This window comes from Cetorhinus maximus, chromosome 17, assembly GCF_964194155.1.
Source record: "Cetorhinus maximus chromosome 17, sCetMax3.hap1.1, whole genome shotgun sequence".
NCBI classification, from domain to species: Eukaryota; Metazoa; Chordata; class Chondrichthyes; order Lamniformes; family Cetorhinidae; genus Cetorhinus; species Cetorhinus maximus.
The window spans coordinates 18,251,637-18,274,644 of NC_135895.1; the positions used below are offsets into that span (position 1 = coordinate 18,251,637).

General features: G+C 41.4%; 1 long non-coding RNA gene across 1 annotated transcript in view; it reads left to right on the top strand.

Annotated features, from left to right (window-relative positions):
- LOC144692211 (uncharacterized) overlaps positions 1 to 23,008 on the top strand; it is a 49,507-nt gene that overhangs the window by 911 nt on the left and 25,588 nt on the right. The window lies entirely within an intron of this gene.

The following is a 23,008-nucleotide window of genomic DNA, read 5'->3' on the forward strand; positions in this document are numbered from 1 at the left end:
TTATTCAACCATGCAAAGAAGGTTGGTATCACAGCTGAAACCAGTCCCCTCCTCAACCAGTGTTAATATGTGCACTTCCAGCAGGGGCAGCTGAATACTGATCATAAGGGCCAACCATGTTCCCTCCTGAATGATTATATAGCCAGTTGTAGAATCTTGACTATTACTGCCCTGGCTGAGAGGGACTAACTGAGCACCACACCTGGGACCTTTCCAAACTCTGTGGTTTAATTATTTGGTGAGTTAGATCATTGACCCAACAGGCTTTTTTTTCAATTAAATGTGATTTATCTGATTTGGGTTTTGCTAGGCACAACTGCAGTCTGATGAGTGTGTGGGCAAATAGCTTTCTTCCAGATCTCTGCTGGTGTAATTCTGAAACTGATCATTGGGAGTTACATCAGAATTGCATGGGTCACTCACCTTCTATTTTTAACCATTCTTTCCATGGGAAGCACTTAGCAGCCTATTATCTCCACCCATGTTGTGCAGCCAAGATTAGGGCAAGCAGGCTGGGCAAGATCATAGGCACAGATTTCAGTCCCAAGATTGCATGGTGCACTTTGATGCATAAACACATTGAAGTGTTGATATTGATAACTTTAGATTATTGAATGTCTATTACGTTTTTTCTTTTATCATTTTGAATGAGCATCATGAAATTTTACAGCACATAAGGTGGCCATTTGCCCATCATGCCTGTGCCAGCACTTTTAAAGAGTTATCCAATTAGTCCCACTGCCCTGCTCTTTCTTCAAAGCCTTGCAATTTTCTTCCCTTCAAATATTTATCCAATTCCCTTTGTGAAAGTTACCTCATCTCACCTCTGACTCTTTTGCCAATTACCTTAAATCTCTGCCCTCTAGAAACAGTCCCTCTTTATTTACTGTATCAAAACCCTCCATGAATTTGAGTGTCTTTGTTAACCTTCCTTTAACTTTCTCTTCTTTAAGGAGAGCAGTCCCAGTTTCTCTGGCCTTGGTACCCTCATCAAGACCTTGACATCCTTCTAAAGCGTGATGCTCAGAATTGAGCACAATTCTCCAGCTGAGACCCTAACCAGTGATATTTAAAGGTTTAGCATAACTCTCTTGCTTTTATACTCTGTCTCTATTTGTAAACCAAGGATCTCGTATGCCTTTTTAACAGTATATGGGATCCATATTATGTAAATTTTGCAGTCAAATTATAATTAAAAGTGAAACTAGCGCTTTAGCACTCTTTTTCCTCAAAGGCTTCCTATTTAAAGTGAGGAGACGTGTTAGCAGTGTATTGCCTGTGCCATTTCTTTTACTGCATTTTCTCCCTTTCCTCTCATGAAGATATTGATTCCCTTAATCAGGTATGGTCCCATAGGAAATAGTCGCCCTCTGATAATTCACCCCAAGTGGTCATTGTTGTATGTCAGCCAAGAGAAGTAGGTTGACAGGCTGATCAGTTGTGGAGGGGGCTTCGCAATTGAACCCAGTTCTCCCCTCACTCAGTATCCACATGCTTACTTCTAGTGGGGGTCACTAGATGGCAATAACGGGTGGGAATTTTTTTTTTTCTTTTTCTTGCCCTGCGTCTTCCCCACGGTACAGCATCACTCTAGTTCAGCCAACTAATTCAGCACTAATCATGGTTTGTATGACTTAGCTCCTTACTGCATCAACTCACTGAGCTGCCCCGGGAATCCATATTTTTGTAGTTTGGTGATAAATTGCTACTAGTGTTATAATTTTCCATTTGTGGTTTTTCTTATTCATCCATGGGATGTGGGCTTCGCTGGCTGGGCCAGCATTTATTGCCTATCCCTAGTTGCCCTTGAGAAGGTAGCGGTGAGCTGCCGCCTTGAACCTCTGCAGTCCATGTGGTGTAGGTACACCCACAGTGCTATTAGGAAGGAAGTTCCAGGATTTTGACCCAGCGACAATGAAGGAACGGTGATATATTTCCAAGACAGGATGGTGAGTGACTCAGAGGGGAACTTCCAGGTGGTAGTGTTTCCATCTATCTGCTGCCCTTGCCTGTCTAGGTGGTAGTGGTTGTGGATTTGGAAGGTGCTGTCGAAGCAGCCTTGGTGAATTCCTGCTACTGTCCACCGGTGGTGGAGGGAGTGAATGTTTGTGGATGTGGTGCCACTCAAGCGGGCTGCTTTGTCCTGGACGGTGTCAAGTTTCTTGAGTGTTGTGGGTGCAGCATTCATCCAGGCAAGTGGGGAGTATCCCACCACACTCCTGACTTGTGCCTTGTAGATGGTAACAGGCTTTGGGGAGTCAAGAGGTGAGTTACTCGACACACGATTCCTAGCCTTTGACCTGCTCTTGTAGCCACAGTATTTATATGGCTAGTTCAGTTCAGTTTCTGGTCAATGGTACCACCCAGGATGTTGATAGTGGGGGATTCGGTGATAGTAATGCCATTGAACATCAAGGGGCGATGGTTGGATTCTCTCTTGTTGGAGATGGTCATTGCCTGGCACTTGTGTGGCGAATGTTACTTGCCACTTGTCAGCCCAAGCCTGGATGTTGTCCAGGTCTTGCTGCATTTGGACATGGACTGCTTCAGTATCTGAGGAGTAACGAATGGTGCTGAACATTGCGCAATCATCAGTGAACATCACCACTTCTGACCTTATGATGGAAGGAAGGTCATTGATGAAGCAGCTTAAGATGGTTAGGCCGAGGACATTACCCTGAGGAACTCCTACAGTGATGTCCTGGAGCTGAGATGACTGACCTCCAACAACCGCAACCATCTTCCTTTGTGCTAGGAATGACTCCAACCAGCAGAGTTTTCCCCCTGATTCCCATTGATTCCAGTTTTGCTAGGGCTCCTTGATGCCACACTCGGTCAAATGCTGCCTTGATGTCAAGGGCAGTCACTCACCTCTGGAGTTCAACTCTTTTGTCCATGTTGGGATCAAGGCTGTAATGAGGTCAGGAGCTGAGTGGCCCTGGCGGATCTCAAACTGGACGTTAGTGAGCAGGTTATTGCTAAGCAAGTGCCGCTTGATAGCACTGTTGACGATCCCTTCCATTACTTTACTGATGATCGAGAATAGACTGATGGGGTGGTAATTGGCCAGATTGGATTTGTCCTGCTTTTTGTGTACAGAACATACCTGGGCAATTTTCCACATAGCCCGGGTAGATGCCAGTATTGTAGGTGTACTGGAACAGCTTGTCTAGGGGCGCGGCAAGTTCTGGAGCACAAGTCTTCAGTACTATTGCCAGAAATTGTCAGGGCCCATAGCCTTTGCAGTATCCAGTACCCTCAACCGTTACTTGATATCACGTGGAGTGAATCGAATTGGCTGAAGACTGGCATCTCTGATGCTGGGGACCTCTGGTGGAGGCCAAGATGGATCATCCACTCAGCACTTCTGGCTGAAGATTGTAGCAAATGCTTCAGCCTTATCTTTTGCACTGATGTGCTGGGCTCCTCCATCATTGAGGATGGGGATATTTGTGGAGTTTCCTCTTCCAGTGAGTTGTTTAATTGTCCACCACCTTTCATGACTGGATATGGCAGGATTACAGAGCTCAGACCTGATCCGTTGGTTGTTGGATCGCTAAGCCCTGTCTATCATTTGCTTATGCTTATGCTGTTTGGCACGCAAGTAGTCCTGTGTTTATAGTTTCACCAGGTTGACACCTCATTTTTAGGCATGCCTGGTGTTGCTCCTGGCATGCCCTCCTGCACTCTTCATTGAACCAGGGTTGATCCCCTGGCTTGATGGTAATGATAGAGTGAGGGATATGCTGGGCCATGAGGTTATAGATTGCATTTGTGTACAATTCTGCTGCTGCTGATGACCCACAACACCTGATGGATGCCCAGTCTTGTGTTACTAGATCTGTTCGAAATCCATCCCGTTTACCACGGTGGTAGTGCCACACAACACAATGGAGGGTATCCTCAATGTGAAGGTGGGACTTCATCTCCACACCAACTGTGCGGTGGTCACTCCTACCGATACTGTCATGGATAGATGCATCTGCGGCAGGCAGGTTGGTGAGGATGAGGTCAAGTTTGTTCTCCCTTCTTGTTGGTTCCCTCACCAACTGCCGCAGACCCAGCCTAGCAGCTATGTCATTTTGAACTCGGCCAGCTCAGTCAGTACTGGTGCTACTGAGTCATTCTTGGTGATGAACATTGACGTCCTCCACCCAGAGTACATTCTGCACCCTTGCCATCCTCCATGCTTCCTGCAAGTGATGTCCAACATGGAGGGGTACTAATTCATCAGCTGAGGGAGGGCAGTACGTAGTAATCAGCAGGAGGCTTCCTTGCCCTTGTTTGACCTGATGCCATGAGACTTCATGGGGTCTGGAGTCGATGTTGAAGACTCGGTAAGGTATGATTCCTTAGTAAGGATGACAAGGCTGTTGCTTGACTAGTCTGTGAGACAGCTCTCCCAATGTTGGCACCAGTCGGGTTATTACAACAATCGACAATGGTTCCATGGTCATCATTGGACTTTTAGTTCCAGATTTTTATCGAATTCAAATTCCACCACCTGCCGTGGAGGGATTCGAACCCAGGGCATTGCCCCGCGTCTCTGGATTACCAGTCCAGTGACAATACCACTATGCCACCTGCACACTGAAACATACTGCTATCTAACTGACTGTGTCTTTACCTGTGAGCTGCTCGGGGCTGGGGGTGGTGGGGGGGTGGGGAACAGGTGGGGGCAGTTTATGCAGCCGCGGATAGTACGGTTTCTCTGTTTATTCTGAGATAACACTGTCGTGTGATACTTGCCTCTGAAAGCATAACCAAAATCAAGGGCTCAAAATATGTGGAATCATAGTTAGAAAACTGTGTCCGAAAGTATCATTACTTGTGGTGCAACTTGTTGAAGCAACAGCAGGTCTCATTTACCGGTATTTATTTTCAGCTAGCTGTGAAATACTTCTTGCTTTAATGTTTACAGAAAGATGATATGAATGAGTTATAAATGTACAAAACATCTTTGCCAATGTTTTTTGAACAGGACAAAATTACCAGCTTGCTCTACTTTGTAATTGAAAAGTTTTTAAATGTTCAAGATGGTAGGAAGTAGTGGCGTTACCTCAGGATATTTAATGTCTGAATATCCTAGAATTAAACTCTGAAGTCTGAATGTATTTGGAACGTCACTATTTCAGATGTTTGTCTTACATACTCCCATAGTAACTGACGTACTTTTTTGCTCTACCAATTTCTTTCCTCCCCTTCCAAATTGAAATTTGCTCATTACTATGAATGATTCCACAGATACATAGCATCACTTAAGTGGCAGTCATACACGTGTGGGCTGTGGCAATTTATTCAGCGATGACAAGCATCACATATGAGCCTCATTCTGTCCTCCAAATGCATATATTTCTAACAGGAATCAAGATAGTAATCAGAAGCATTAAAACCTAGCCAGTTCTTCCTCTTCAATTCATGGGTTGAGACCAACTGGCAAATCTACTGTAACCCAAGCTAATTAATTATTGATGGAAGGCAATTACTGTACTAATTTTTTGCTTAGTGGTTCCTATCCCATAACCTAATAAGTGTCATGGATAACATGTTTTCAAGACTTTTTAGCTGCCATTTTGTGTTCCTCTGTTCCAAATCTCTTCTAATATTAAGATCTTCTGGTTTGCCCATCAAGGCGAAGATGACCATGTTCATCATTTGGGGTGTTTGGTAGGGTTCTGATGGACGCATAGGTTACGGCTAAGGCCAATCTGTGCCTGGAAGGGTCTGCTACAAATAGGACAGCCCACGGCTGATTGAGTTTCGGATGAGTTGCTGGCTTGGGATTACCTCTCCTTGCGTTTTCTCTCTTCCTCTGATATGCGCTTGTTTTGGAAGGAGGCAGCATCGTTTTTTATTTGGTTGTACCAGGTGCATTGTTCCTGGATGAGCTTCTCACAGGACTCAAAGTCAATATCAAAACTCCTAAGTGAAGCCTTCAGAATGTCCTTGTAGAGCTTCCTTTGACTGCCATGAGAGCGCATCTCAGACTCTAGTTCTCCATGGAAGATTCGCTTTGGTAGGTGAGTTTCAGGCATTCTGGCTACATGACCAGCCCAACTCAGTTGTAACTGTCTCAATATGATGTGGATGCTTAGCATGGCAGCTCGGGTGAACAACTCTGTCTGGCATTTTGTCCTGCTATCTGATCTTCAGAAGCTACCAAAGCCAGCTCAAGTGAAAGTGGTTCAGCTTCTTGGCATGACACTGGTATACAGCCCAAGTCTTGTGTGTAAAGAGAAGAGAGGATTATTGCTCCAACAGACAGATATTTAAAGTGTGTCAAAAGCTACACTTGCTTTGGCATGTGTCCCGTTGTCAATTTAGGCAGTTCAAGAGAGTGTGTAGCCAAGATGAGTGAACTTATCCACTGCTGAAGTTCTGGTCATGGACTGAAACCCTGAACTCGAGATAGGCCTTTCCTGCATCAGGCTGGTACGTTACTTTAGTCTTCTTCATGCTGATCATGAGGCCAAAGTTGTCGCATGCATTGGAGAACAAGCCCATGCTACATTGTATGTCCAGCTCTGAACTGGCAGCCAGTGCACAGTCATCAGCAAGCAGGAAATCGTAAAGTTAGCCCTTGGAGACCTTGGTTTTTGACTGGAGTTGTCTCAGATTGAGCAGCTTCTGTGCATGAGATATCTGATTTTGATGCCAGGATCATCATCATGGAAGGCATCAAAGAGCATGGCAGAGAAAAACGTGCTGGAGAGGGTTGGCGCTAGCACGGATCCCTGTTTAACTCCATTAATGACTGGGAATGGATCAGAAGACTTACAATCATTCATGTGTCTCCATGTATTTTGTTTGTACATTACATTTAATTTTGGCAACCCTGTGAAATTAAAAGTCTGTTGCGAAAACAAAATACATGGAGACACACAACAGGTTAGGCAGAATCTGTCACAAGAACACAAATCAGTTCACGTTTTGGCTATGGATCTTTCCACAAAGTTCCTTTTAAATCAAGTGTAAGGAACTCATAGTTCCCTTTGAATCCAATATTACGGCTATGTGCTTGGCTCCCTCCTACTCCCCACCACTTCTGCTGACAGCCACCAATCTTACAGCACTCTTCTCCCCATCTGCTCACAGTCCTCATCTGACAGCGCAGTACTTAGCGAATACTGTCCTGGTAGGCACTGTCCTCCAGATACGATGTTAAACCGCGTCTCCATGTGCCTTTTGCAGGATCCCAGGTGGGGTGTAAAGAACCCATGACATTACATAAGTAAGGAAGAGGAGATTTTCCAGTGTCATCAACAAAATTCTTCTTTCAACTAACACCACCAAAAATACACTAATTGATCATTTATCTCATTCCTATTTGTAACAGCTTGTACTCAATTAATGTGCATTTGTTAACAACAGCAATAACTACTTCAGGGTAATTTGTATGTGAAATGCTTTGGGACATTTGAGATTTGGCAACGTGCTAGATATCAGCCTTTGCTCAGTGGTACTGCTTATTGGTTTTGAGTCAAAAGGGCTTGGATTCAACCACCATTGCTTGACCATAAAATATAGGCTAACATTTCAATACTGATGAAGTTCTATAGTGTTGGAGGTGTTGTTTTGGATGAGATGTTGAAATTATAATCCCAGCTGCTTGCTCAGGTAGCTGTAAAAGATCCCAAGGCACTATTCAAAGAAGAACAGGGAGCTCGCCACATGTCCTTGCCAGCATTCATCCTTCAACCAATGTTATCAAAACATCAGAACAGAGCAATATCAATAAAAGGTTTGTTAAAAGTGAGGTGGGACCCTTGAGAGGAGAGGATTGTCAATTTGTAGAGGATGACTTAAAAGGTGTTTAATAACTACATCACATTACTCTTTCCTAAAGAAAAGTATACCGGAGAGGAGATTAATCCTGAAGTGTTCGAGACATAAAGGAACAGTGTTAAGAAGGATAAAGTGAACATTTCAGATGAGTTAGTTAAGCTAAGGGGAGACAAAGTGTTGTGGCCTGTTGGGTTAGATACTAGGGCCCTGAAGACTTTGAAGCAGGAAAGTTGCAGAGGTCTTAGAAATTATATTTCACAGCTTTGTTGAATGTGGATATTTTCAAAAGGATTGAACAGCGATGAAAGTAGTATCAATTTTTAAAAAGGGAGACAGCTAATTCAGGTGATTAAAGGCTAGTTGACTTAACATCTGTGGCAGGGTAAACATTAGAACATTTTATTAAGGATGAAGATAGAGGTGGGAAATGATAGAACAGCATGTCCTGGAGCCAACCAGAGAGCAGCCTTTACCAGACCTGGTGTTGTGCAATGAAATAGGATTAATTAATGACTTCATAATGAAGGCACCCCTTGGCAGCAGCAATCATAATTGATTAAATTTTACATTCAGTTTGAGGGAGAGAAGAGTGGGTCTAAGACTAGTAGTTTAAACTTGAATAAGGGCAATTATAAGGGCATGAAAGCAGAGCTAGCTAAAGTGAACTGGCCAGTTAAGTTAAGGGATAGGTCAAAAGAGATGCAGTGGCAGACATTTAAGGGGATATTTCAGAATAAGTATAGATACATTCCAACGAGAAAGAAAATTCCAAGGGAGGACCCACCATCTGTGGTTAACTAAAAAAGTTAAAGATAGCAACAAACTTAAAAAGCATATAATTGTGCAAGGATGGGTGGCAGGTCAGAAGATTGGACAGAGTATACAAAACAACAAGAAATAACTAGATAATTAATAAGAAGGGAAAAATTAGAGTACGGAAGAGAGCTAGCTAGAATATAAAAACAGATGGTGAGAGTTTCTATTGATATTTTAAAAAGAAACAAGTTAACAAAGTGAGCATTGTTCCTATAGAAAGTGAATCTGGGGAATTAATAACGAAAAATAAGGAGATGGCAGATGAATTGCACAGGTATTTTGCATCGGTCTTCACTATAGAGGTTACAAGTAACATCTCAGAAATAGCTGTATATAAGGAAATGGAAGGGAGGGGGGAACTTAAGAAAATTGTAATCACCAGGGAAGTGGTACTGAGGAAATTGTTGGAGACGCAGGCTGACAAGTTCCCGGGTCCTGATGGACTGCCTCCTAGGGTCTTAAAGGAAGGGGCTAGTGAGATAGCTGACGCTTTGGTTTTAATTTTCCAAAATACCCTAAATTCAGAGAAGGTTCCATTAGATTGGAAAATATCTAATGTAATTCCTTTATTCAAAAAGGGAGGGATGCAGAAAGAAGGAAATGACAGGCTAATTAGCTTAACATCTGCCATAGGGAAAATGTTAGAAACTATTATTAAAGACATTATAACAGAGCACTTAGAAAAGTTCAAGGTAATCAGGCAGAGTCAACATGGTTTTGTGAAAGGGAAATCATGTTTAACCAATTTATTGGAGTTCTTTGAAGAAGTAACGTGCTGTGAATAAAGGGGAGCCAGTACTGTACTTAGATTTTCAGTAGGCATTTGATAAGGTGCCACATCAAAGGCTATTGCGGGAAATAAAAGCTTATGGTGTAGGGGATAACAGATTGGCCTGGATAGAAGATCAGCTAGCTAACATGAAACAGAGTAAGCATAAATGGGTAATTTTCGGGTTGGCAGGATGTAACGAGTGGTGTGCCACAGGGATCAGTGCTGGAGCCTCAACATTTTACAATTTATATAACTGACTTGGATGAAGGGACCAAAGATATGGTTGCTAAATTTGCGTGTGGCACAAAGCTAGGGAAGAAAGTTGTGAAGAGGACATAAGGAGGTTACAAAGGGATATAGATAGGTTAAGCAAGTGGGCAAAGATCTAGCAAATGGAGTATAATGTGGAAAAATGTGAAATTGCCCATTTTGGCAGAAAGAATAAAAAAGAAGCATAGCATCTAAATGAAGGGAGATTGCAGAGCTCTGAGATGCAGAGGGATCTGGGTGTCCTAGTGCATGAATCTCAAAGGGTAAGTATGCAGGTACAGCAAGTAATTAGGAAAGCTAATAGAATGTTATCATTTATTGTGAGGGGAATTGAATACAAAAGTAGGGAGGTTATGCTTCAGTTATACAAGGCATTAGTAAGACCACATCTGGAGTACTGTGTCCAGTATTGGTCTCCTTATTTAAGGAAAGATATAAATGCATTGGAAGCAGTTCAGAGAAGGTTTACTGGACTAATACTTGGAATAGACCGATTGTCTTATGAGTAAAGGTTAGACATGCTAGGCTTGTATCTGCTGAAGTTTAGAAAAGGTGACTTGATTGAAACACACAAGATCCTGAGGGGTCTTGATAGGGTAGATGTGGAGAGGATGTTTTCTCGTGTAGGAGAATCTAGAACTAGGGGTCACAGTTTAAAAATAAGGGGTAACCTATTTAAGACAGATGAGGAGAATTTTTTTCTCTGAGGGTCATGAGTCTTTGAAACTCTCTCCCTCAAAATGTGGTGGAAGCAGATTCTTTGAATATTTTTAAGGCAGAAGTAGATAGAATCTTAATAAGCAAGGGGTTGAAAGGTTATCGGGGGTAGGCAGGAATGTGGAGTTGAGGTTACAATCACATCAGCCATGATCTTATTGAATGGCAGAGCAGGCTCAAGGGGACGAGTGGCCTACTCCTGCTCCTACTTCGTATGTTTGTATGTTTAAATATTTAGAAGAACAAAGGAAACTGAGGCAATGGTTTAAAAAGCTGCAGTCTGTGTATAGCTTAAGACCTCAATTAGCATGCTGTGCAATGTTGGGTTCTGCATGAGGTTTTCATGAGGGTACTTCTCGAATTAACTAGGACAATGCCTGCCAGAATAGTTTTTTTTTGTTAGAACTACACAGATTACAGATGATATAATAATATTTTGAAAGAACAGGAAATGATGGATGCAAGTATATATTTTTCCAGCAGTTGAGAGATCAAGAACAAGGGCCCATAGCTACAAGATTAAATGTCAGTGATTTAGAACCAAGGGCAGGAAAAAGCTCTTCAGTGTTGTTAAGCAGTGAAATTCACTTCCGGGATTAGTGGTTACAGCAAAAACAATGGCAACGTTCAAGATTAGTTTTAATAGGTTGATGAAGAGAAAGGAGATGAAAGGCATATGGGGACCCGGTTGGTAAATGCGATTTGAACTGTTAGATTATATGGAAGATAATCACTGACTCAAACTATCTGAGTTAGTCTGTCTTCGTGTTCTAACTTCTGTGTCTTTTTATGTAGGGTGATTTAATGGAGGTGTTTAAAATTCTGATGGAATAACAGAATAGCTGGAAACAGACTGTTTGCAGGAAATGAAGGATCTAGAATGAGGGAACATAGATTTAGGATTAACAGAAGAGGTTTAAGACAGCAGGAACAATTTTTTAAAAAACCACAATTTGTGAACCTGCGGAATGCATTACCAGAGTTAGTGACTGAAGCAGAGACTATGTCAATGTTTAAGGATAGGTTGGGTGGATGATTGAAGGAGAGAGGAAAACAGGACAGGCAAATGGAATTAGCACCATTGCTTGTAACACGGGTTGGTTGGGTTGAATGGCCCCTTTCATGTTGTAATTTCTATATAATTCTGTGACGGAGGAATATCATTGAGATTGTGTAATTTAAAAAACACATCTGAAGTTTATATGTGTAGTTTTTATCTTCCCTGACCCTACTTAATCTATGCATATGGAAGTCATCATTTTAGTATCTTTGAGTTTAATCAGCAGGCCAAAAATTTGTAATCTATTAACAATCTGCAGCCTACACAAATTTACAGTAATGGCCACTACGCAAGCAAACTTGATTCATCTGCACCGCAATGTAAGTTTTAATTGGCATTTTTTGCCAAACTTTGCCTCTTGACCCTTTTTGAGTAATAAATTGACAATGTCGGTAAAAGGAACTCACTGTAATAGAGGCCATATTGATGGTAGACATCAAACATTTCAGTCAGTCTCAAATATCCAGCAGTCAGTGACTCCAGTTGAAGTTGTTTATTTCGTCACAGTAAGATATGTGAAAAATTTAATGCACAGCAGTCAGTACAATGTGTGGAAATTTAAGGAATCCTTTTTGTAACATTCATAAAAGTCAAAATTGTTATAGAAGATATTTGCAGTGCTAATACCTTTTAAACTGTAACTTAATATAGAAATGAAGCTTGATTGTGCACTATTGTTATAGGCAACATTTGATGCTCATCAAGAAATTGAAACACTGATGCGTTGTTGTTAGGATAGCTAACACAGAATGACCCTGGTATGGCCCTTTTGCTATCAGCAAGACAATCTGTGATTTTACTTCTCCAAATATTCGTGGAAAACTAAGAGAAGCAAAGTTGCACATTCATCTTCCTGAAGATAGGGATGTGCTCTATGTGAAATGTTGACCACAACCGCCTAACAGTCAACTCCTAATGAGGGAAACGAAAAGAGACTTAAATCGACAGCTATTTTAGCTTTTCTCATTAATAGATTATTGAAAGAAACAGCATTATTTTTTGTTAGATTAGGTTGGTACTCCATTTAAAAAGATATGATTGAACATTACATTGCTGTACAATACATAATATCAAACTTTATTGCAAAATCTAAGTGCTTCTATTTTTTAAACGTACCATCATTTGACTTTTAAATGCTTCCCTTTTATAGTTGCCTGTCCTCTACGATGGGACAGTACGAAGGGGCATCTAAATTCCAGTGCAAGAATCCCAAAGCCATTATGTCACCTAGAATACACTGTTGTAAGACTCGTGTGCTACCTAGACTATGGAAAGAGGCTGTTCAAAAGATGGTTGGTGAAGCCACTGTCTATGGGCCAATCAATATAGTATGTTAAGCGAGTTTCGTGGCAGACCACAAACTACCTTCAGACACTGGCATTGATTTAGGAAAAGTTACAGGGTACCAGGTACATACTTCTCATGATTTAAAATCCAACAATCAGGATAATTATTACTCTATACACTTCAAACATGTACTGCAATGGTTACACACACAAACTAGTTGACTGATCTTTCAGATGAAAGACTGCCTGTCTTACAACACCCAATAGGGAACAAAGGTCTCCTCTTGATAATGTGCCTTAACATAAAGTTGCATATTTTTTTCAAAAAGCATAGAGCTCCAAAAGCTTGTCCTCATAGGAGTGGCTGACTTTCATGTTTGTCATTGTAAAACATTGAAGGTTTATCAGAACCCAACTCAAATTATCCAAGTCTATAAGTAGTCTTATTTTAAACAGCCTGTAATCTACAAACACACTTCATATTTAAATTCCATTTTTACAGAAGCACCTGAAAGACTCCAGTTTACTTGCACCAATGTATTTTTGCATTCTTTTCAGAATACATCCAATCAATCTGATTGTTTCAACATCATAGAACCATAACAATCCAGTTTAGTCTTTATTTTAAATTGTAAACACATTGATACTATTAAAACATGATGTAGAAAAACACCAAGGCAATATGCATGTTGCTAAATTCCCTAGTTTCTGTACTGAATAAAGTTTTAAGTATCATCTTTATCACTGCATTTTTAAGGTTGGGATTCATGTTTGAGTAATTTCTTAATTTCTACTGTCTGGTACTTCAGAAAAATTGTTTAAGGAAAATACATCTGGCAAATAGCATCTTTTGTTTGTATCATTCCCGCATTTTATATTCTAGAAGCTTATCTAAATCTGGTTCAATGTGATTTTTAAACATTTCTTTCTTGTTGGGAGGTGTACAAAGTCACAACACCCTCCCAAGGCTATTTATTGACATGCAATGCTGGAAGCACCTCCCCTATGCAAATGGGAAGGCTTAATATGAAGTAATAACTTGAGACACAACTGCAAACCACCTGGAGAAGGTGAATGCCAGAAAGTTATTTTGCTGGCTGATTGCAAAGTCAAGTTTCAATAAACTTATCACTTCTTGGTATGTAAATGGGGGATTACCTTAAATTAAAATGTATTTGACCTTCGCTTTTTAGGTTTTGTGGCAGTAACTTATAAAGTTGAATGGACAATAATAAACCACTCATAGGTATTGTAAACCCTGCCTTTATTGCCCTTTTTTTTTGAAGAATCGAGTTTTATTTTTAATGTGAGAAGATGGGTAGGAAGAAAAATTAGACAGCAAAAAATTGATGTTATTCCACTATAGTTCAGTGCAGAAGTAGTAATTTGTAACTTAAAAAAACATCAAGTACTGTTGTAAAGTCCTTTTTCTTATATGTCTTTTGTGTGCTATATTTTGCAATCAATTTCTTACTCTTAGTTTAAGCCTAATACAGTGTATATCAGGAAAGTACCGGCACCAAATGCACATCATAGAGCATGCACCACTGTAAATAGGGTAGGGACAGAGTTCCCCAAACATATGTTCAAATGCACACGGAGTTTACCAGCATCTAGTATTGCTGGTGAGCTTTCCACAGGACTGTCAGTAGAAAATAAATACGTGGGCTCTATACTAACAAAAGCACCCACCTCCTAGCACCTCTGCCCCCGAAATAGAACCCCACCGCCCCACCCCCCTCCACCCCCCACCTAAAAAGCAGTGTGAAGAGTCCATTTCAGTATTTGAATGATTAGACCAAAAATGTTATGTCCTTTTCAAGTGATGCCAAATATGAACCATGGTGACAGCTACTATGAACATCTACGCTTTGTGTACATCTGTGATGTGGACACCTTGTTCCACAAAACTGGAAGCAAGCTAATCTCAGAATGGGGATGGCATTTTTACAATGCTTGATAGAGAGGTAAACCTCAATACTTAAAAGAGAGCTGATTTTAAAGTAAAGAGGAGCTCCTGAAGTGTTTAGAAGACTCAATCCTATTTTTCTTCTCTCTCTTTCTACCCCCACCCCCAACTCTTCTTGAGACTGCTTACTTAGCCCAAATTGAGCCTTGAAAGTGAGTGTCAGGCTCTTCAGTCGCCAAGTGGAGTTTTATGTGGATCCAATTCTATCCTCACCTACTGGCAACACTGCAGCCTTGCAGCAAGGAGTCATTGGAGCATGACACAGAACATAGCACAGCCAACACAGAAACTCTGAATCCAATTGCATTGACCCCATTGCCATCTTATGTTGAGGTCAGTTAACATAAACCAGAGATTGCACCTGGGGTTTTCCTCCTCTAGGTGCCTCCTCTATTTAGCAGATAAACCTGCCAAATAAAGAATTGGGAGAAGTCTCTCGTTACTACCTTGCAGACTCCCTGACCGTTTACTCCTTTCATACTGGTGCAGTGGTGGTACTGGGCTAGTAATCCAGAGAGCATGAATTCAAACCCGTGAGTTCTACCACCTAGAAGGACAAAGGCAGTAGGTGCATGGGAACACCATCAGCTGCAAGTTCCCCTCCAAGTCATACACCATTCTGACTTGGAACTATATCGCTGTTCCTTCACTGCTGCTGGGTCAAAATCCTGGAACTCCCTAACAGCACTGCGGGTGTACCTACACCACATCGACTGCAGCGGTTCAAGAAGGCAGCTCACCACCACCTTCTCAAGGGCAATTAGGGATAGGCAATAAATGCTGGCCTAGCCAGCAACGCCCAAACCCCATGAGGAAATATTGAAAAAAATCGCACCACGGCAGTTTGAGAATTTGAATTCAGTTTCAAAAAATCTGGAGATAAAACTTGATATCAGTAAAAGTGGCCATGAAGCTGTTATATCATCATTAAAAATCCAACTGGTTCACTAACCAGAAGGAAACCTGCCTTCCTTACCTGTATCAACCTAAACATGACTGCATGCTCACACCAACCTGCATGATTCTTTAAACTGCCCAATGAATTAGCTTAGCAAATAATAAATAATGAAGTAGTTATATCAAACAAGAAAGTGGCCATCACCTTCTCAGCAAGTAGACAAATCCTACATTCTGACAATGAATAAAATTAATTTGAAAAGATCACACTCTCATAACTTTTAATGTTTGCTATCTCCAAGTCTCCAAATCTACATTCAGTAGTCCATGTATCGAACTATCTGCCAGCCCTGTTCTGTAATCAATCCCAGAAGATGTCCAAGAACTGTCCATGTGGTTTACCTATTGATTTTCCTCAGGCAGGCACCTGAGAAGCAGTGTACCTGAGATGAACTGCACCTGTGATGAAGCTTCCTATTTTGCTGCCCAGGGTCATTTGTATGGGCTGTTGCAAAACCATATCTTCAGGATCTGGATTTTTCTTTTAAAATATGGAAAGACATTGTATGATCTGGACATTTGGATGCTGACCTGGAGTTTTTTTTTAAAAAGGGTCATAAGTTCACCTTGGAACCATCAACAAGTATGCCTTATACAAAAAATCACCTGACCAGCATGGTACTTGAGGAAGAGCTGTTTATTTGTTTTGAACTGCAATCATTTTAATTGATGAGAGAAAAACTGGTAAAGACGCAGGCAAGTGATTTATTGGAAATCACATGGTAGAGACAAACTAAGTCTTGAATCTATTGTTTTGTGAATTCAGTCTTTTGAGGAATAAGCTGAGCAAGAAGGCTGCCCTAACTGACTCATTCTCTCTCTCTCTCTCGGCTGAGATTCTGTGTGGGTAAACCTGTAGCCAGAGAGGAGGTTTCTAAGTGTAACTTGTCTTCATTTTAGACCTGCAAAGCTGAGACAGGAATTGGTCCAGCTCTATATTCTCCTCCACACCAGAGCTCTGTTGGTGGAAACCCCCCCAGACATCTACCAGGATGTTATGACACAGCCGATGGTAAATGTTGAATTGTTTAAATCCCAAAGGGAAACTTGAAACAACTGCCACAACTTGTTTTGCAGCTTGTATAAATTTTGAGATGCGTGTCTTGAATTCAGTAGTAATAAGATCACCAGGCCTTGTAGGTTTTATAAAACTAGATTAAACATTTATTAGAGAAATTATTTTTAAATATATACATAGATCTACAAATTACTACTATGATAACTTGATAACTATGATAACTGGGCAGATAGGCGGCAGAATAAGTTCGATGTGGAGAAGTGTGAGGCGATGCATTTTGGTAGTAAGAACATGAACAGACAATATAAAATAAGGGATGAAATTTTGAAAGGAGTGCAGGAGCACTGTATATGTGCATAGATCATTGAAGGCAGGTGGAGAGGGCAGTTAATAAAACATATAGTATCCTGGGCTTTATTAATAGGGACATAGAGTACAAGAGCAAGGAGGTTATGCTCAATTTATATTAGACACTTGTTAGACCTCAGTTGGAGAATTGTGTGCAGTTCTGGGCGCCACATTATAGGAAGGATGTGAACACATTGGAGAGAGTGCAGAAGAGGTTTACAAGAATGGTTCCAGGGATGAGAAACTTCAGTTACAAGGATAGATTGGGAAGTTTGAGACTGTTCTCCTTGGAGAGAAGGCAGCTAACTGGAGATTTGATAGAGATGTTCAAAATCATGAGGGGGCTGGACAGAGTAGATAGGGAGAAGCTGTTCCCGATCGTAAAATGATCAAGAATAAGAGGGTACAGATTTAAAGTGATTTGCAAAAGAAGCAAATGTGACGTGAGAAAAAACTTTTTCACACAACGAGTGGCTCGGGTCTGGAATGCACTGCCTGGAAGCGTGGTGGAGGAAGGTTCAATTGAGGCATTCAAGAAAGCATTAGATGATTATTTGAATAGAAACAATGCGCAGGGGCATAGGGAAAAGGCAGGGCAATGGCACTAGGCTCTCATTTGGAGAGCCAGTGCAGACACAATGGGCCAAATGGCCTCCTGTACTGTTAAAATTCTATGATTCTGTGAGCTTCTAAATTCCCCTAATCAATCTAACTCTCAGTTACACTTTCGTTAAGACAACAGTAAAACACACAGATTTTAAAAGATCCAGGCAAAGATACATGATACCCTGAACAAATCAAATTCAAAGTGAGTTTTCTTAACATCAGTCCTTTGAAGACAGCAGCTTGAGGCATAGATGCGGAAGGCTTTTCACATTCATAAGAACTCAAAGTGCCTTCCCTTACAAACCGTCTTCTCCCCTTTAAACATATCTTCCTCTTGGAATACCTATTGTTTCACTATGTCTTTGGACTTTATCACCCTGATAATAAAACCCTCTCATGGCACTAAGTTTTACCAGTAATCTTTGGGAAAAATAAACACACTGTTTCTAAACTTCACCTGGCTAGGTGACACATTTCACCCCTCCTTTGAAGACAAACTAGTCTAGTTTATTTAAAAATGCAAATATTCCCTTGACACCTATGTTTCTAAACTTCCCCAAGTTTACCTAATTAACATTTCAAATCTAACTTCCCTTCTTACATCAAAGCACCCAGGCTAGCTGCCTCTAATTCAATTATGTCTCTCTCACACACACACACACACACACACACACATAGACACATATAGACATATCCCACTATTACTTTTCTTTACAATAAATTCCAATAACATTATGGAAATTATTATATCTTCCTGACATGGGACCAACAGCCCATCTTCACACGAGGGCGCTCCAGATCGACAGTGTTTAGACCCTGCATCCTCTAAAGCCCATCTTGGCAGAGAGACCCTATCTGTTTGTTCTTTGTTTGTTTGTGTGTGTGTGCCTGTGTGCTGGGGTATCTTTTAAAAGGGATAGATAGTTATACTTCCAGAATACAATTGTGTGTTCACTAGTTATTGCAACTTGTTTAAAAAATATTTTGTTTTATAATAAATCAATCATTCTGAGTTTATTGAAAGAAGCCTGGTTAAAGTCTCTTTCATTCTGGGTCTAACAGTAGCAAAGATAAATAATCGGCTATTTTGGTGAGTGAATTAAACTTTTAAACTAACAGCACAATCAGTGGAGTAGTGGAGCTAGATAATCCGCTCACTCCTCCCATTCTGGTCGTAACAGGGCTAAGTACATGCCTACCCCTCTCCCTAGTCTAGGTCTAAAACCTGAAAGCAGGGAAGGAAATGGGAGTTGGAATAGCAGACAGAAATCCCAGAGATCCAAATATCATCCAGGAAAAGTAAAGAGTTGTGGGAGGGATAAAGGATCTGGGATGGAAGATCCTTGATCTTCCCCAGGAAGCCCGCCATCACAGTAACATCTTCCATTTAGATAGTGCCTTTAACAAAGTCCCTCAGCAGCTGAAGGCATTGCTGCCACTGGTGCAGCACAGAAAGTCATGAGTGCACAACAGGCCAGAGCTGGGGGAGTACAGAGATCTCTAAGGGCTGTGTAGGGATAGAGGAAATTACTGATAAAGGAAGGGTGAAGCCATGGATGGACATGAAAACAAGGATGAGAGTTTTAAAATTGAGGCATTGCTGGATTGGGAGCCAATGTTAGTCAGCGAGCAAAAGGGTGAATGGGACTTGTTGCGAGTTAGTAAGGAATAGCAAATTTTTGGACCCGCGGATCCATGGAAGCCCCAACATCAGATGTCTGCAATCTCAGACCCCAGTAGGGCCCCACAGGACATCCTCGCATGGCATAGTGGTGATAGGACCTGCTGCAACAATTTTTAAATCTATTTTTCCTCTTTTCTGCACTTGGGGGAGTCAGTGTTTCCCAGGCATCATAATTTTGAAGATTTTATCAACACTCAGTGGATGCAACTTTCAGGAAAGATTGAACTTTCTGGGGCTCAATATTGCCTTCAATTGGCCCTTTGTGAGTGAAAAATCAGCCAATATTTTTACTTGTAATTAATTTCAAACCAACCTTACTGAAAACGGAACTGTGTGCATGTTATGTGATGACAGATGTGAATCCTACCACACACAAATAGCCTGCTAATGCTCACAGATAAAAGCAAAAAACTGCAGATGCTGGAAATCCAAAACAAAAATAAAAATACCTGGAAAAACTCAGCAGGTCTGGCAGCATCTGCGGAGAGGAACACAGTTAATGTTTCGAGTCCGTATGACTCTTCAACAGAACTAAGTAAAAATAGAAAAGAGGTGAAATATAAGCTGGTTTAAGTGGGGGTAGAGCTGGATAGAGGGCCAGTGATAGGTGGAGATAGCCAAAAGATGTCATAGACAAAAGGACAAAGAGGTGTTGAAGGTGGTGATATTATCTAAGGAATGTGCTAATTAAGGGTAGAAAGCAGGACAAGCAAGGTACAGAGAGCCCTAGTGGGGGTGGGGTGAAGGAAAGGGATCGAAATAGGCTAAAAGGTAGAGATAAAAAACAATGGATGGAAATACATTTAAAAATAATGGAAATAGGTGGGAAAAGAAAAATCTATATAAATTATTGGAAAAAAGGGGGATCGGAAAGGGGGTGGGGATGGAGGAGAGAGTTCGTGATCTAAAATTGTTGAACTCAATATTCAGTCTGGAAGGCTGTAAAGTGCCGAGTCGGAAGATGAGGTGCTGTTCCTCCAGTTTGTGTTGAGCTTCACTGGAACAATGCAGCAGGCCAAGGACGGACGTGTGGGCATGAGAGCAGTGTGGAGTGTTGAAATGGCAAGCGACAGAGAGGTCTGGGTCATGCTTGCTGACAGACCGAAGGTGTTCTGCAAAGCGGTCACCCAGTCTGCGTTTGGTCTCTCCAATGTAGAGGAAATCGCATTGGGAGCAACGAATGCAGTAGACTAAATTGAGGGAAGTGTAAGTGAAATGCTGCTTCACTTGAAAGGAGTGTTTGGGCCCTTGGATGGTGAGGAGAGGGGAAGTAAAGGGGCAGGTGTTGCACCTTCTGCGGTTGCAAGGGAAGGTGCCGTGGGAGGGGGTTGAGGTGTACGGGGTGATGGAGGAGTGGACCAGGGTGTCCCGGAGGGAACGATCCCTGTGGAATGCCACCGGGGGGATGAAGGGAAGATGTGTTTGGTGGTGGCATCATGCTGGAGTTCGCAGAAATGGCGGAGGATGATCCTTTGAATGCGGAGGCTGGTGGGGTGATAAGTGAGGACAAGGGGGGACCCTATCATGGTTCTGGGAGGGAGAGGAAGGTGTGAGGGCGGATGAGCGGGAGATGGGCCGGACACGGTTGAGCTACTCCTGGCTCAGTTATGAATAATGGATGCTTGGGCATAGCACTAGAAGATGCTGAATACCCTTGGAGTTGTAGCATGCTCAGAAAACAATGCAGTTAAGAGGGGAGAGAAAACATAAATACTATTCCCACATCTAACACATGTAGTCTTAGACAAGCCACATTTGTCATTGATTAATAATCCTTCCCTTGCAAATAGCATTCAACCTCTTTTTATCTTTTGCCAGCTTCCATATCTCTCTCTCTCTATCAATACTGCTGCGTTCATTGGACCCTCAACTGCTTCACTTCCAGCGCCAAATAAGTCATACAGCCCACAGTCATGCTATTGATTATACTGCAGTGTCTAAATCCAGATTTATGACACTATCTCTTATTCATAAATCAATTTCAGATCTCAAAACTTGAAACTCCTTACATCCCTCGATATTCTCTTCCTCCTACAACTTCTGGGTTTTAAAATCCAATCACCTAATCATTCCTGCTTGACTTACCTTGCCACTTTTTCAATTATGGTAATATTCTGTTCTGTGGGCATTGGCCCTTCATCTAGTTCCTTACCTTCAGTATTTCAAATACCAGAGCAGGACTATTTTAGCAATATTTTTAATCAAAGGTTTTTATCTTTATGGCATTATTGAATATGTAAGAGATAAGAAAATAACCATATATTTCACTAATGGTGACCACCTACACAACTCTTGGCTTTTCTACTCATGGGTTAAGAGATTATCATATCATATTAAGATATTTGCCTGTTAATATTGCACAAATGCAGAAAAAATTTCTATTTATATAGCATCTTTAATATTAGAAAAAAATCCCAAAGTACTTCACAGCTAAGCTTAGAGAAAATAGGTACTGATCCAGAAAGGAGAGGTGACCAAAAGTTTGTTTGAAGGAATAGGTTTTGAGGAGATGTAAAGGAGGATTGAGAGGTGAAGATGTGTTTGAAGTGAATACCAAAGGAACATGCGGCTAAGGGCCTGGAAGAGAAAAGTTAGGAATGGAATGAAAATCTGAGATGGGGTAACATAGAGCTGGTGAAGAAATTTAAAGGGCCGAGACACAAATATAGGGCAGTTGGGACAGGAGAGATAGGTGAGTAGAACTGGGACAGCCTACTTGCAGCAGAGCTTTAGCCAAGTTAGAATTTGCAGAGAAAAGGAGGCTGCCAAAGAAAATCTATAGATAGCAAAAGCATATGTAAAGGTTTCCGGGGCAAAGGTGGAATGTTGCAGAAGTGTAGGTAAGCAGGCTTAGTGATTGAGAAGATATGAGTTCTGAAGGTAATCAGACACTAAGTTTATGAACTGTGTCAGCCAGCAACATTGACTGGTGTGGGAGACAGAATCTAGCAGAGGGGCAGCTTTTGTCATGTGAGCCAAAAATTATGATCTTGATGTTTAGCTGGAGGAAGTTATGCCTGATCCAGGAGTGGGTGTCAAACAAGTAGTCTGACAACGCAGAGGCAGTTGACAAGTTGAGAGAGGTGGTAGAGAAGTAGAGTTGGATATCCTCTGTGAATCTCATTTCTGTTGATAATGACACCAAGGAACAACATGTAAAGGAGAGATCAAGAATAGATCCTTGGGGAACTCTGGAAGTGATGGTTGGTAGTAGTAAGAGAAGCCATTGCTGCAGACACACGGGCTGCATTCATGTATGTAAGTATGGAACAGTGTGATGGTTGTCCGACGGAACTACATAACAGGGCCTTTGGAGAAGGATCAATCAGCAATTTTGAATGCTGTAGAGCGATTGAGATGGGATACGCACCTTGGTCACAATTACAAAGAGTGGTGTTTAATAACTTTGGTTAGAGCTGTTAGGATACTATGAAAAGAGTAGAAGCTAAACAGGAGATATCAGCACAAAGAGGCAATTACACATTCAAGGATCCTTGAGAGAAAAGGAATGTTGGAGATGGTGTGGTAGTGAGATACAAAGGTCAGTGAGGGTGATTATACATTTGAAAGAAACTGGGATGGTGACAGAACAGAGAACTGTTCATAATGTCAGCAAAGCATGAGGATCAGGAAGCTGATTGGATGGTAAGGAATTGAGTAAAAGGAGGAGTTGAGTGTAAAGACGATCAAGGAAGCAGAAATGGGTCTCAAGGACAAATT